This window comes from Melospiza melodia, chromosome W (assembly GCF_035770615.1).
Source record: "Melospiza melodia melodia isolate bMelMel2 chromosome W, bMelMel2.pri, whole genome shotgun sequence".
Taxonomy (NCBI): domain Eukaryota; kingdom Metazoa; phylum Chordata; class Aves; order Passeriformes; family Passerellidae; genus Melospiza; species Melospiza melodia.
Window position 1 is genome coordinate 31,139,463 of NC_086225.1, and position 13,479 is coordinate 31,152,941.

Below are 13,479 nucleotides of genomic sequence, written 5' to 3' on the forward strand. Positions count from 1 at the left end.
CTGTTTTCTATCAGTTGGCAAGCTGCGCACACAATCCCAGTGTTGTGCAGCTTCCTTCTTAACCTTCCCGAAGCTGCCGCTCCCTACGGCTCTCGGAGCCGAAGAAGCGGCTTCTTCGTGCAAAGACGATTGTGCCGCTCACAGTGCTCTCCTTAGCGCGGCTTCTGCTGAAAGACACCCGGGAGCGGCTCTTAGCTCCGGAGAGCATCGTACCTTCGTCTTTAGCGTCTCTTCTCTTCTACATCTCAGCAAAAAGCTTTTCCACTATGTCTGGCTAGGAAAAACTGTGCCAGCACAGAAAACATCTCCCATCGTATTCTAGACATTGCACGGAGGTCTGCCAAGTTTTTGGCAGGAAGAAAAGAAAAGTTGTCCAAAACAGCTTCCAATCGAATGTTCATGTGATTGGAAAAGTCAGGAGAGTGCAAATGTACAGTTTTCTATCAGTTGGCAAGCTGCGCACACAATCCCAGTGTTGTACAGCTTGCTTCTTCACCTTCCCAAAGCTGCCGCTCTCTCCGGCTCCCGGAGCCGAAGAAGCAGCTTTTCGCGCAAAGACGATTGTGCCGCTCACAGTGCTCTCCTTAGCGCGGCTTCTGCCGAAAGACGCCGGGAGCGGCTCTTAGCTCCGGAGAGCATCGTAGCTTCGTCTTTAGCGTCTCTTCTCATCTACATCTTAGCAAAACGCTTTTCCACTATGTCTGGCTAGGAAAAACTGTGCCAGCACAGAAAACATCTCCCATCGTGTTCTAGACGTTGCACGGAGGTCTGCCAAGTGTTTGGCAGGAAGAAAAGAAAAGTTGTCCAAAACAGCTTCCAATCGAATGTTCATGTGATTGGAAAAGTCAGGAGAGTGCAACGGTACTGTTTTCTATCAGTTGGCAAGCTGCGCACACAATCCCAGTGTTGTACAGCTTCCTTCTTCACCTTCCCGAAGCTGCCGCTCCCTACGGCTCCTGGAGCCGAAGAAGCGGCTTCTTCGCGCAAAGACGATTGTGCCGCTCACAGTGCTCTCCTTAGCGCGGCTTCTGCCGAAAGACGCCCGGGAGCGGCTCTTAGCTCCGGAGAGCATCGTACCTTCGTCTTTAGCGTCGCTTCTCATCTACATCTCAGCAAAATGCTTTTCCACTATGTCTGGCTAGGAAAAACTGTGCCAGCACAGAAAACATCTCCCATCGTGTTCTAGACGTTGCACGGAGGTCTGCCTAGTGGTTGGGAAGAAAGAAAAGAAAAGTTGTCCAAAACAGCTTCTAATCGAATGTTCATGTGATTGGAAAAGTCAGGAGAGTGCAACGGTACTGTTTTCTATCAGTTGGCAAGCTGCGCAAACAATCCCAGTGTTGTACAGCTTGCTTCTTCACCTTCCTGAAGCTGCCGCTCTCTCCGGCTCCCGGAGCCGAAGAAGCGGCTTCTTCGCGCAAAGACGATTGTGCCGCTCACAGTGCTCTCCTTAGGGCGGCTTCTGCCAAAAGACGCCCGGGAGCGGCTCTTAGCTCCAGAGAGCATCATACCTTCGTCTTTAGTGTCTCTTCTCATCTACATCTTAGCAAAACGCTTTTCCACTATGTCTGGCTAGGAAAAACTGTGCCAGCACAGAAAACATCTCCCATCGTGTTCTAGACGTTGCACGGAGGTCTGCCAAGTGTTTGGCAGGAAGAAAAGAAAAGTTGTCCAAAACACCTTCCAATCGAATATTCATGTGATTGGAAATGTCAGGAGAGTGCAACGGTACTGTTTTCTATCAGTTGGCAAGCTGCGCACACCATCCCAGTGTTGTACAGCTTGCTTCTTCACCTTCCCGAAGCTGCCGCTCTCTCCGGCTCCCAGAGCCGAAGAAGCGGCTTCTTCGCGCGAAGGCGATTGTGCCGCTCACAGTGCTCTCCTTAGCGCGGCTTCTGCCGAAAGACGCCCGGGAGCGGCTCTTAGCTCCGGAGAGCATCGTACCTTCGTCTTTAGCGTCTCTTCTCATCTACATCTCAGCAAAACGCTTTTCCACTATGTCTGGCTAGGAAAAACTGTGCCAGCACAGAAAACATCTCCCATCGTGTTCTAGACGTTGCACGGAGGTCTGCCAAGTGTTTGGCAGGAAGAAAAGAAAAGTTGTCCAAAACAGCTTCCAATCGAATGTTCATGTGATTGGAAAAGTCAGGAGAGTGCAAAGGTACTGTTTTCTATCAGTTGGCAAGCTGGGCACACAATCCCAGTGTTGTACAGCTTGCTTCTTCACCTTCCCGAAGCTGCCGCTCTCTCCGGCTCCCAGAGCCGAAGAAGCGGCTTCTTCGCGCAAAGACGATTGTGCCGCTCACAGTGCTCTCCTTAGCGCGACTTCTGCCGAAAGACGCCCGGGAGCGGCTCTTAGCTCCGGAGAGCATCGTACCTTCGTCTTTAGCGTCGCTTCTCATCTACATGTTAGCAAAACGCTTTTCCACTATGTCTGGCTAGGAAAAACTGTGCCAGCACAGAAAACATCTCCCATCGTGTTCCAGACGTTGCACGGAGGTCTGCCTAGTGGGTGGGAAGAAAGAAAAGAAAAGTTGTCCAAAACAGCTTCTAATCGAATGTTCATGTGATTGGAAAAGTCAGGAGAGTGCAACGGTACTGTTTTCTATCAGTTGGCAAGCTGCGCACACAATCCCAGTGTTGTACAGCTTGCTTCTTCACCTTCCCGAAGCTGCCGCTCTCTCCGGCTCCCGGAGCCGAAGAAGCGGCTTCTTTGCGCAAAGACGATTGTGCCGCTCACAGTGCTCTCCTTAGCGCGGCTTCTGCCGAAAGACGCCCGGGAGCGGCTCTTAGCTCCGGAGAGCATCATACCTTCGTCTTTAGCGTCTCTTCTCATCTACATCTTAGCAAAGCGCTTTTCCACTATGTCTGGCTAGGAAAAACTGTGCCAGCACAGAAAACATCTCCCATCGTGTTCTAGACCTTGCACGGAGGTCTGCCAAGTGTTTGGCAGGAAGAAAAGAAAAGTTGTCCAAAACAGCTTCCAATCGAATGTTCATGTGATTGGAAAAGTCAGGAGAGTGCAACGGTACTGTTTTCTATCAGTTGGCACGCTGCGCACACAATCCCAGTGTTGTACAGCTTCCTTCTTCACCTTCCTGAAGCTGCCGCTCCCTACGGCTCCTGGAGCCGAAGAAGCGGCTTCTTCGCGCAAAGACGATTGTGCCGCTCACAGTGCTCTCCTTAGCGCGGCTTCTGCCGAAAGACGCCCAGGAGCGGCTCTTAGCTCCGGAGAGCATCGTACCTTCGTCTTTAGCGTCTCTTCTAATCGACATCTCAGCAAAACGCTTTTCCACTATGTCTGGCTAGGAAAAACTGTGCCAGCACAGAAAACATCTCCCATCGTGTTCTAGACCTTGCACGGAGGTCTGCCTAGTGGTTGGCAAGAAAGAAAAGAAAAGTTGTCCAAAACAGCTTCCAATCGAATGTTCATGTGATTGGAAAAGTCAGGAGAGTGCAACGGTACTGTTTTCTATCAGTTGGCAAGCTGCGCACACAATCCCAGTGTTGTGCAGCTTCCTTCTTAACCTTCCCGAAGCTGCCGCTCCCTACGGCTCCCGGAGCCGAAGAAGCGGCTTCTTCGCGCAAAGACGATTGTGCCGCTCACAGTGCTCTCCTTAGCGCGGCTTCTGCCGAAAGACGCCCGGGAGCGGCTCTTAGCTCCGGAGAGCATCGTACCTTCGTCTTTAGCGTCTCTTCTCTTCTACATCTCAGCAAAAAGCTTTTCCACTATGTCTGGCTAGGAAAAACTGTGCCAGCACAGAAAACATCTCCCATCGTGTTCTAGACATTGCACGGAGGTCTGCCAAGTTTTTGGCAGGAAGAAAAGAAAAGTTGTCCAAAACAGCTTCCAATCGAATGTTCATGTGATTGGAAAAGTCAGGAGAGTGCAAATGTACAGTTTTCTATCAGTTGGCAAGCTGCGCACACAATCCCAGTGTTGTACAGCTTGCTTCTTCACCTTCCCAAAGCTGCCGCTCTCTCCGGCTCCCGGAGCCGAAGAAGCAGCTTTTCGCGCAAAGACGATTGTGCCGCTCACAGTGCTCTCCTTAGCGCGGCTTCTGCCGAAAGACGCCGGGAGCGGCTCTTAGCTCCGGAGAGCATCGTACCTTCGTCTTTAGCGTCGCTTCTCATCTACATCTTAGCAAAACGCTTTTCCACTATGTCTGGCTAGGAAAAACTGTGCCAGCACAGAAAACATCTCCCATCGTGTTCTAGACGTTGCACGGAGGTCTGCCAAGTGTTTGGCAGGAAGAAAAGAAAAGTTGTCCAAAACAGCTTCCAATCGAATGTTCATGTGATTGGAAAAGTCAGGAGAGTGCAAAGGTACTGTTTTCTATCAGTTGGCAAGCTGCGCACACAATCCCAGTGTTGTACAGCTTGCTTCTTCACCTTCCCGAAGCTGCCGCTCTCTCCGGCTCCCAGAGCCGAAGAAGCGGCTTCTTCGCGCAAAGACGATTGTGCCGCTCACAGTGCTCTCCTTAGCGCGGCTTCTGCCGAAAGACGCCCGGGAGCGGCTCTTAGCTCCGGAGAGCATCGTACCTTCGTCTTTAGCGTCTCTTCTCATCTACATCTCAGCAAAACGCTTTTCCACTATGTCTGGCTAGGAAAAACTGTGCCAGCACAGAAAACATCTCCCATCGTGTTCTAGACCTTGCACGGAGGTCTGCCTAGTGGTTGGCAAGAAAGAAAAGAAAAGTTGTCCAAAACAGCTTCCAATCGAATGTTCATGTGATTGGAAAAGTCAGGAGAGTGCAACGGTACTGTTTTCTATCAGTTGGCAAGCTGCGCACACAATCCCAGTGTTGTACAGCTTCCTTCTTCACCTTCCCGAAGCTGCCGCTCCCTACGGCTCCCGGAGCCGAAGAAGCGGCTTCTTCGCGCTAAGACGATTGTGCCGCTCACAGTGCCCTCCTTAGCGCGGCTTCTGCCGAAAGACGCCCGGGAGCGGCTCTTAGCTCCGGAGAGCATCGTACCTTCGTCTTTAGCGTCTCTTCTCATAGACATCTCAGCAAAACGCTTTTCCACTATGTCTGGCTAGGAAAAACTGTGCCAGCACAGAAAACATCTCCCATCGTGTTCTAGACGTTGCACGGAGGTCTGCCTAGTGGTTGGCAAGAAAGAAAAGAAAAGTTGTCCAAAACAGCTTCCAATCGAATGTTCATGTGATTGGAAAAGTCAGGAGAGTGCAACGGTACTGTTTTCTATCAGTTGGCAAGCTGCGCACACAATCCCAGTGTTGTACAGCTTCCTTCTTCACCTTCCCGAAGCTGCCGCTCCCTACGGCTCCCGGAGCCGAAGAAGTGGCTTCTTCACGCAAAGACGATTGTGCCGCTCACAGTGCTCTCCTTAGCGCGGCTTCTGCCGAACGACGCCCGGGAGCGGCTCTTAGCTCCGGAGAGCATCGTACCTTCGTCTTTAGCGTCTCTTCTCATCTACATCTCAGCAAAACGCTTTTCCACTATGTCTGGCTAGGAAAAACTGTGCCAGCACAGAAAACATCTCCCATCGTGTTCTAGACGTTGCACGGAGGTCTGCCTAGTGGTTGGGAAGAAAGAAAAGAAAAGTTGTCCAAAACAGCTTCCAATCGAATGTTCATGTGATTGGAAAAGTCAGGAGAGTGCAACGGTACTGTTTTCTATCAGTTGGCAAGCTGCGCACACAATCCCAGTGTTGTGCAGCTTCCTTCTTAACCTTCCCGAAGCTGCCGCTCCCTACGGCTCTCGGAGCCGAAGAAGCGGCTTCTTCGTGCAAAGACGATTGTGCCGCTCACAGTGCTCTCCTTAGCGCGGCTTCTGCTGAAAGACACCCGGGAGCGGCTCTTAGCTCCGGAGAGCATCGTACCTTCGTCTTTAGCGTCTCTTCTCTTCTACATCTCAGCAAAAAGCTTTTCCACTATGTCTGGCTAGGAAAAACTGTGCCAGCACAGAAAACATCTCCCATCGTGTTCTAGACATTGCACGGAGGTCTGCCAAGTTTTTGGCTGGAAGAAAAAAAAAGAAAAGTTGTCCAAAACAGCTTCCAATCGAATGTTCATGTGATTGGAAAAGTCAGGAGAGTGCAAATGTACAGTTTTCTATCAGTTGGCAAGCTGCGCACACAATCCCAGTGTTGTACAGCTTGCTTCTTCACCTTCCCAAAGCTGCCGCTCTCTCCGGCTCCCGGAGCCGAAGAAGCAGCTTTTCGCGCAAAGACGATTGTGCCGCTCACAGTGCTCTCCTTAGCGCGGCTTCTGCCGAAAGACGCCGGGAGCGGCTCTTAGCTCCGGAGAGCATCGTAGCTTCGTCTTTAGCGTCTCTTCTCATCTACATCTTAGCAAAACGCTTTTCCACTATGTCTGGCTAGGAAAAACTGTGCCAGCACAGAAAACATCTCCCATCGTGTTCTAGACGTTGCACGGAGGTCTGCCAAGTGTTTGGCAGGAAGAAAAGAAAAGTTGTCCAAAACAGCTTCCAATCGAATGTTCATGTGATTGGAAAAGTCAGGAGAGTGCAACGGTACTGTTTTCTATCAGTTGGCAAGCTGCGCACACAATCCCAGTGTTGTACAGCTTCCTTCTTCACCTTCCCGAAGCTGCCGCTCCCTACGGCTCCCGGAGCCGAAGAAGCGGCTTCTTCGCGCAAAGACGATTGTGCCGCTCACAGTGCTCTCCTTAGCGCGGCTTCTGCCGAAAGACGCCCGGGAGCGGCTCTTAGCTCCGGAGAGCATCGTACCTTCGTCTTTAGCGTCGCTTCTCATCTACATCTCAGCAAAATGCTTTTCCACTATGTCTGGCTAGGAAAAACTGTGCCAGCACAGAAAACATCTCCCATCGTGTTCTAGACGTTGCACGGAGGTCTGCCTAGTGGTTGGGAAGAAAGAAAAGAAAAGTTGTCCAAAACAGCTTCTAATCGAATGTTCATGTGATTGGAAAAGTCAGGAGAGTGCAACGGTACTGTTTTCTATCAGTTGGCAAGCTGCGCAAACAATCCCAGTGTTGTACAGCTTGCTTCTTCACCTTCCTGAAGCTGCCGCTCTCTCCGGCTCCCGGAGCCGGAGAAGCGGCTTCTTCGCGCAAAGACGATTGTGCCGCTCACAGTGCTCTCCTTAGGGCGGCTTCTGCCAAAAGACGCCCGGGAGCGGCTCTTAGCTCCGGAGAGCATCATACCTTCGTCTTTAGTGTCTCTTCTCATCTACATCTTAGCAAAACGCTTTTCCACTATGTCTGGCTAGGAAAAACTGTGCCAGCACAGAAAACATCTCCCATCGTGTTCTAGACGTTGCACGGAGGTCTGCCAAGTGTTTGGCAGGAAGAAAAGAAAAGTTGTCCAAAACACCTTCCAATCGAATATTCATGTGATTGGAAAAGTCAGGAGAGTGCAACGGTACTGTTTTCTATCAGTTGGCAAGCTGCGCACACCATCCCAGTGTTGTACAGCTTGCTTCTTCACCTTCCCGAAGCTGCCGCTCTCTCCGGCTCCCAGAGCCGAAGAAGCGGCTTCTTCGCGCGAAGGCGATTGTGCCGCTCACAGTGCTCTCCTTAGCGCGGCTTCTGCCGAAAGACGCCCGGGAGCGGCTCTTAGCTCCGGAGAGCATCGTACCTTCGTCTTTAGCGTCTCTTCTCATCTACATCTCAGCAAAACGCTTTTCCACTATGTCTGGCTAGGAAAAACTGTGCCAGCACAGAAAACATCTCCCATCGTGTTCTAGACGTTGCACGGAGGTCTGCCAAGTGTTTGGCAGGAAGAAAAGAAAAGTTGTCCAAAACAGCTTCCAATCGAATGTTCATGTGATTGGAAAAGTCAGGAGAGTGCAAAGGTACTGTTTTCTATCAGTTGGCAAGCTGGGCACACAATCCCAGTGTTGTACAGCTTGCTTCTTCACCTTCCCGAAGCTGCCGCTCTCTCCGGCTCCCAGAGCCGAAGAAGCGGCTTCTTCGCGCAAAGACGATTGTGCCGCTCACAGTGCTCTCCTTAGCGCGACTTCTGCCGAAAGACGCCCGGGAGCGGCTCTTAGCTCCGGAGAGCATCGTACCTTCGTCTTTAGCGTCGCTTCTCATCTACATGTTAGCAAAACGCTTTTCCACTATGTCTGGCTAGGAAAAACTGTGCCAGCACAGAAAACATCTCCCATCGTGTTCCAGACGTTGCACGGAGGTCTGCCTAGTGGGTGGGAAGAAAGAAAAGAAAAGTTGTCCAAAACAGCTTCTAATCGAATGTTCATGTGATTGGAAAAGTCAGGAGAGTGCAACGGTACTGTTTTCTATCAGTTGGCAAGCTGCGCACACAATCCCAGTGTTGTACAGCTTGCTTCTTCACCTTCCCGAAGCTGCCGCTCTCTCCGGCTCCCGGAGCCGAAGAAGCGGCTTCTTTGCGCAAAGACGATTGTGCCGCTCACAGTGCTCTCCTTAGCGCGGCTTCTGCCGAAAGACGCCCGGGAGCGGCTCTTAGCTCCGGAGAGCATCATACCTTCGTCTTTAGCGTCTCTTCTCATCGACATCTTAGCAAAGCGCTTTTCCACTATGTCTGGCTAGGAAAAACTGTGCCAGCACAGAAAACATCTCCCATCGTGTTCTAGACCTTGCACGGAGGTCTGCCAAGTGTTTGGCAGGAAGAAAAGAAAAGTTGTCCAAAACAGCTTCCAATCGAATGTTCATGTGATTGGAAAAGTCAGGAGAGTGCAACGGTACTGTTTTCTATCAGTTGGCACGCTGCGCACACAATCCCAGTGTTGTACAGCTTCCTTCTTCACCTTCCCGAAGCTGCCGCTCCCTACGGCTCCTGGAGCCGAAGAAGCGGCTTCTTCGCGCAAAGACGATTGTGCCGCTCACAGTGCTCTCCTTAGCGCGGCTTCTGCCGAAAGACGCCCAGGAGCGGCTCTTAGCTCCGGAGAGCATCGTACCTTCGTCTTTAGCGTCTCTTCTAATCGACATCTCAGCAAAACGCTTTTCCACTATGTCTGGCTAGGAAAAACTGTGCCAGCACAGAAAACATCTCCCATCGTGTTCTAGACCTTGCACGGAGGTCTGCCTAGTGGTTGGCAAGAAAGAAAAGAAAAGTTGTCCAAAACAGCTTCCAATCGAATGTTCATGTGATTGGAAAAGTCAGGAGAGTGCAACGGTACTGTTTTTTATCAGTTGGCAAGCTGTGCACACAATCCCAGTGTTGTACAGCTTGCTTCTTCACCTTCCCGAAGCTGCCGCTCCCTACGGCTCCCGGAACCAAAGAAGCGGCTTCTTCGCGCAAAGACGATTGTGCCGCTCACAGTGCTCTCCTTAGCGCGGCTTCTGCCGAAAGACGCCCGGGAGCGGCTCTTAGCTCCGGAGAGCATCGTACCTTCGTCTTTAGCGTCTCTTCTCATCTACATCTCAGCAAAACGCTTTTCCACTATGTCTGGCTAGGAAAAACTGTGCCAGCACAGAAAACATCTCCCATCGTGTTCTAGACCTTGCACGGAGGTCTGCCAAGTGTTTGGCAGGAAGAAAAGAAAAGAAAAGTTGTCCAAAACAGCTTCCAATCGAATATTCATGTGATTGGAAAAGTCAGGAGAGTGCAACGGTACTGTTTTCTATCAGTTGGCAAGCTGCGCACACAATCCCAGTGTTGTACAGCTTCCTTCTTCACCTTCCCGAAGCTGCCGCTCCCTACGGCTCCCGGAGCCGAAGAAGCGGCTTCTTCGCGCAAAGACGATTGTGCCGCTCACAGTGCTCTCCTTAGCGCGGCTTCTGCCGAAAGACGCCCGGGAGCGGCTCTTAGCTCCGGAGAGCATCGTACCTTCGTCTTTAGCGTCTCTTCTCTTCTACATCTCAGCAAAAAGCTTTTCCACTATGTCTGGCTAGGAAAAACTGTGCCAGCACAGAAAACATCTCCCATAGTGTTCTAGATGTTGCACGGAGGTCTGCCAAGTTTTTGGCAGGAAGAAAATAAAAGTTGTCCAAAACAGCTTCCAATCGAATGTTCATGTGATTGGAAAAGTCAGGAGAGTGCAAATGTACAGTTTTCTATCAGTTGGCAAGCTGCGCACACAATCCCAGTGTTGTACAGCTTGCTTCTTCACCTTCCCAAAGCTGCCGCTCTCTCCGGCTCCCGGAGCCGAAGAAGCAGCTTTTCGCGCAAAGACGATTGTGCCGCTCACAGTGCTCTCCTTAGCGCGGCTTCTGCCGAAAGACGCCGGGAGCGGCTCTTAGCTGCGGAGAGCATCGTACCTTCGTCTTTAGCGTCTCTTCTCATCTACATCTTAGCAAAACGCTTTTCCACTATGTCTGGCTTGGAAAAACTGTGCCAGCACAGAAAACATCTCCCATCGTGTTCTAGACGTTGCACGGAGGTCTGCCAAGTGTTTGGCAGGAAGAAAAGAAAAGTTGTCCAAAACAGCTTCCAATCGAATGTTCATGTGATTGGAAAAGTCAGGAGAGTGCAAAGGTACTGTTTTCTATCAGTTGGCAAGCTGCGCACACAATCCCAGTGTTGTACAGCTTCCTTCTTCACCTTCCCGAAGCTGCCGCTCTCGCCGGCTCCCGGAGCCGAAGAAGCGGCTTCTTTGCGCAAAGACGATTGTGCCGCTCACAGTGCTCTCCTTAGCGCGGCTTCTGCCGAAAGACGCCCGGGAGCGGCTCTTAGCTCCGGAGAGCATCATACCTTCGTCTTTAGCGTCTCTTCTCATCGACATCTTAGCAAAGCGCTTTTCCACTATGTCTGGCTAGGAAAAACTGTGCCAGCACAGAAAACATCTCCCATCGTGTTCTAGACCTTGCACGGAGGTCTGCCAAGTGTTTGGCAGGAAGAAAAGAAAAGTTGTCCAAAACAGCTTCCAATCGAATATTCATGTGATTGGAAAAGTCAGGAGAGTGCAAAGGTACTGTTTTCTATCAGTTGGCAAGCTGCGCACACAATCCCAGTGTTGTACAGCTTGCTTCTTCACCTTCCCGAAGCTGCCGCTCCCTACGGCTCCTGGAGCCGAAGAAGCGGCTTCTTCGCGCAAAGACGATTGTGCCGCTCACAGTGCTCTCCTTAGCGCGGCTTCTGCCGAAAGACGCCCGGGAGCGGCTCTTAGCTCCGGAGAGCATCGTACCTTCGTCTTTAGCGTCTCTTCTCATCGACATCTCAGCAAAACGCTTTTCCACTATGTCTGGCTAGGAAAAACTGTGCCAGCACAGAAAACATCTCCCATCGTGTTCTAGACCTTGCACGGAGGTCTGCCTAGTGGTTGGCAAGAAAGAAAAGAAAAGTTGTCCAAAACAGCTTCCAATCGAATGTTCATGTGATTGGAAAAGTCAGGAGAGTGCAACGGTACTGTTTTCTATCAGTTGGCAAGCTGTGCACACAATCCCAGTGTTGTACAGCTTGCTTCTTCACCTTCCCGAAGCTGCCGCTCCCTACGGCTCCAGGAGCCGAAGAAGCGGCTTCTTCGCGCAAAGACGATTGTGCCGCTCACAGTGCTCTCCTTAGCGCGGCTTCTGCCGAAAGACGCCCGGGAGCGGCTCTTAGCTCCGGAGAGCATCGTACCTTCGTCTTTAGCGTCTCTTCTCATCTACATCTCAGCAAAACGCTTTTCCACTATGTCTGGCTAGGAAAAACTGTGCCAGCACAGAAAACATCTCCCATCGTGTTCTAGACCTTGCACGGAGGTCTGCCAAGTGTTTGGCAGGAAGAAAAGAAAAGTTGTCCAAAACAGCTTCCAATCGAATATTCATGTGATTGGAAAAGTCAGGAGAGTGCAACGGTACTGTTTTCTATCAGTTGGCAAGCTGCGCACACAATCCCAGTGTTGTACAGCTTCCTTCTTCACCTTCCCGAAGCTGCCGCTCCCTACGGCTCCCGGAGCCGAAGAAGCGGCTTCTTCGCGCGAAGACGATTGTGCCGCTCACAGTGCTCTCCTTAGCGCGGCTTCTGCCGAACGACGCCCGGGAGCGGCTCTTAGCTCTGGAGAGCATCGTACCTTCGTCTTTAGCGTCTCTTCTCTTCTACATCTCAGCAAAAAGCTTTTCCACTATGTCTGGATAGGAAAAACTGTGCCAGCACAGAAAACATCTCCCATAGTGTTCTAGACGTTGCACGGAGGTCTGCCAAGTTTTTGGCAGGAAGAAAATAAAAGTTGTCCAAAACAGCTTCCAATCGAATGTTCATGTGATTGGAAAAGTCAGGAGAGTGCAAATGTACAGTATTCTATCAGTTGGCAAGCTGCGCACACAATCCCAGTGTTGTACAGCTTGCTTCTTCACCTTCCCAAAGCTGCCGCTCTCTCCGGCTCCCGGAGCCAAAGAAGCAGCTTTTCGCGCAAAGACGATTGTGCCGCTCACAGTGCTCTCCTTAGCGCGGCTTCTGCCGAAAGACGCCCGGGAGCGGCTCTTAGCTGCGGAGAGCATCGTACCTTCGTCTTTAGCGTCTCTTCTCATCTACATCTTAGCAAAACGCTTTTCCACTATGTCTGGCTTGGAAAAACTGTGCCAGCACAGAAAACATCTCCCATCGTGTTGTAGACGTTGCACGGAGGTCTGCCAAGTGTTTGGCAGGAAGAAAAGAAAAGTTGTCCAAAACAGCTTCCAATCGAATGTTCATGTGATTGGAAAAGTCAGGAGAGTGCAAAGGTACTGTTTTCTATCAGTTGGCAAGCTGCGCACACAATCCCAGTGTTGTACAGCTTCCTTCTTCACCTTCCCGAAGCTGCCGTTCCTACGGCTCCCGGAGCCGAAGAAGCGGCTTCTTCGCGCAAAGACGATTGTGCCGCTCACAGTGCTCTCCTTAGCGCGGCTTCTGCCGAAAGACGCCCGGGAGCGGCTCTTAGCTCCGGAGAGCATCGTACCTTCGTCTTTAGCGTCTCTTCTCATCTACATCTTAGCAAAACGCTTTTCCACTATGTCTGGCTAGGAAAAACTGTGCCAGCACAGAAAACATCTCCCATCGTGTTCTAGACGTTGCACGGAGGTCTGCCTAGTGGTTGGGAAGAAAGAAAAGAAAAGTTGTCCAAAACAGCTTCTAATCGAATGCTCATGTGATTGGAAAAGTCAGGAGAGTGCAACGGTACTGTTTTCTATCAGTTGGCAAGCTGCGCAAACAATCCCAGTGTTGTACAGCTTGCTTCTTCACCTTCCTGAAGCTGCCGCTCTCTCCGGCTCCCGGAGCCCAAGAAGCGGCTTCTTCGCGCAAAGACGATTGTGCCGCTCACAGTGCTCTCCTTAGCGCGGCTTCTGCCGAAAGACGCCCGGGAGCAGCTCTTAGCTCCGGAGAGCATCGTACCTTCGTCTTTAGCGTCTCTTCTCATCTACATCTTAGCAAAACGCTTTTCCACTATGTCTGGCTAGGAAAAACTGTGCCAGCACAGAAAACATCTCCCATCGTGTTCTAGACGTTGCACGGAGGTCTGCCAAGTGTTTGGCAGGAAGAAAAGAAAAGTCGTCCAAAACAGCTTCCAATCGAATATTCATGTCATTGGAAAAGTCAGGAGAGTGCAACGGTACTGTTTTCTATCAGTTGGCAAGCTGCGCACACAATTCCAGTGTTG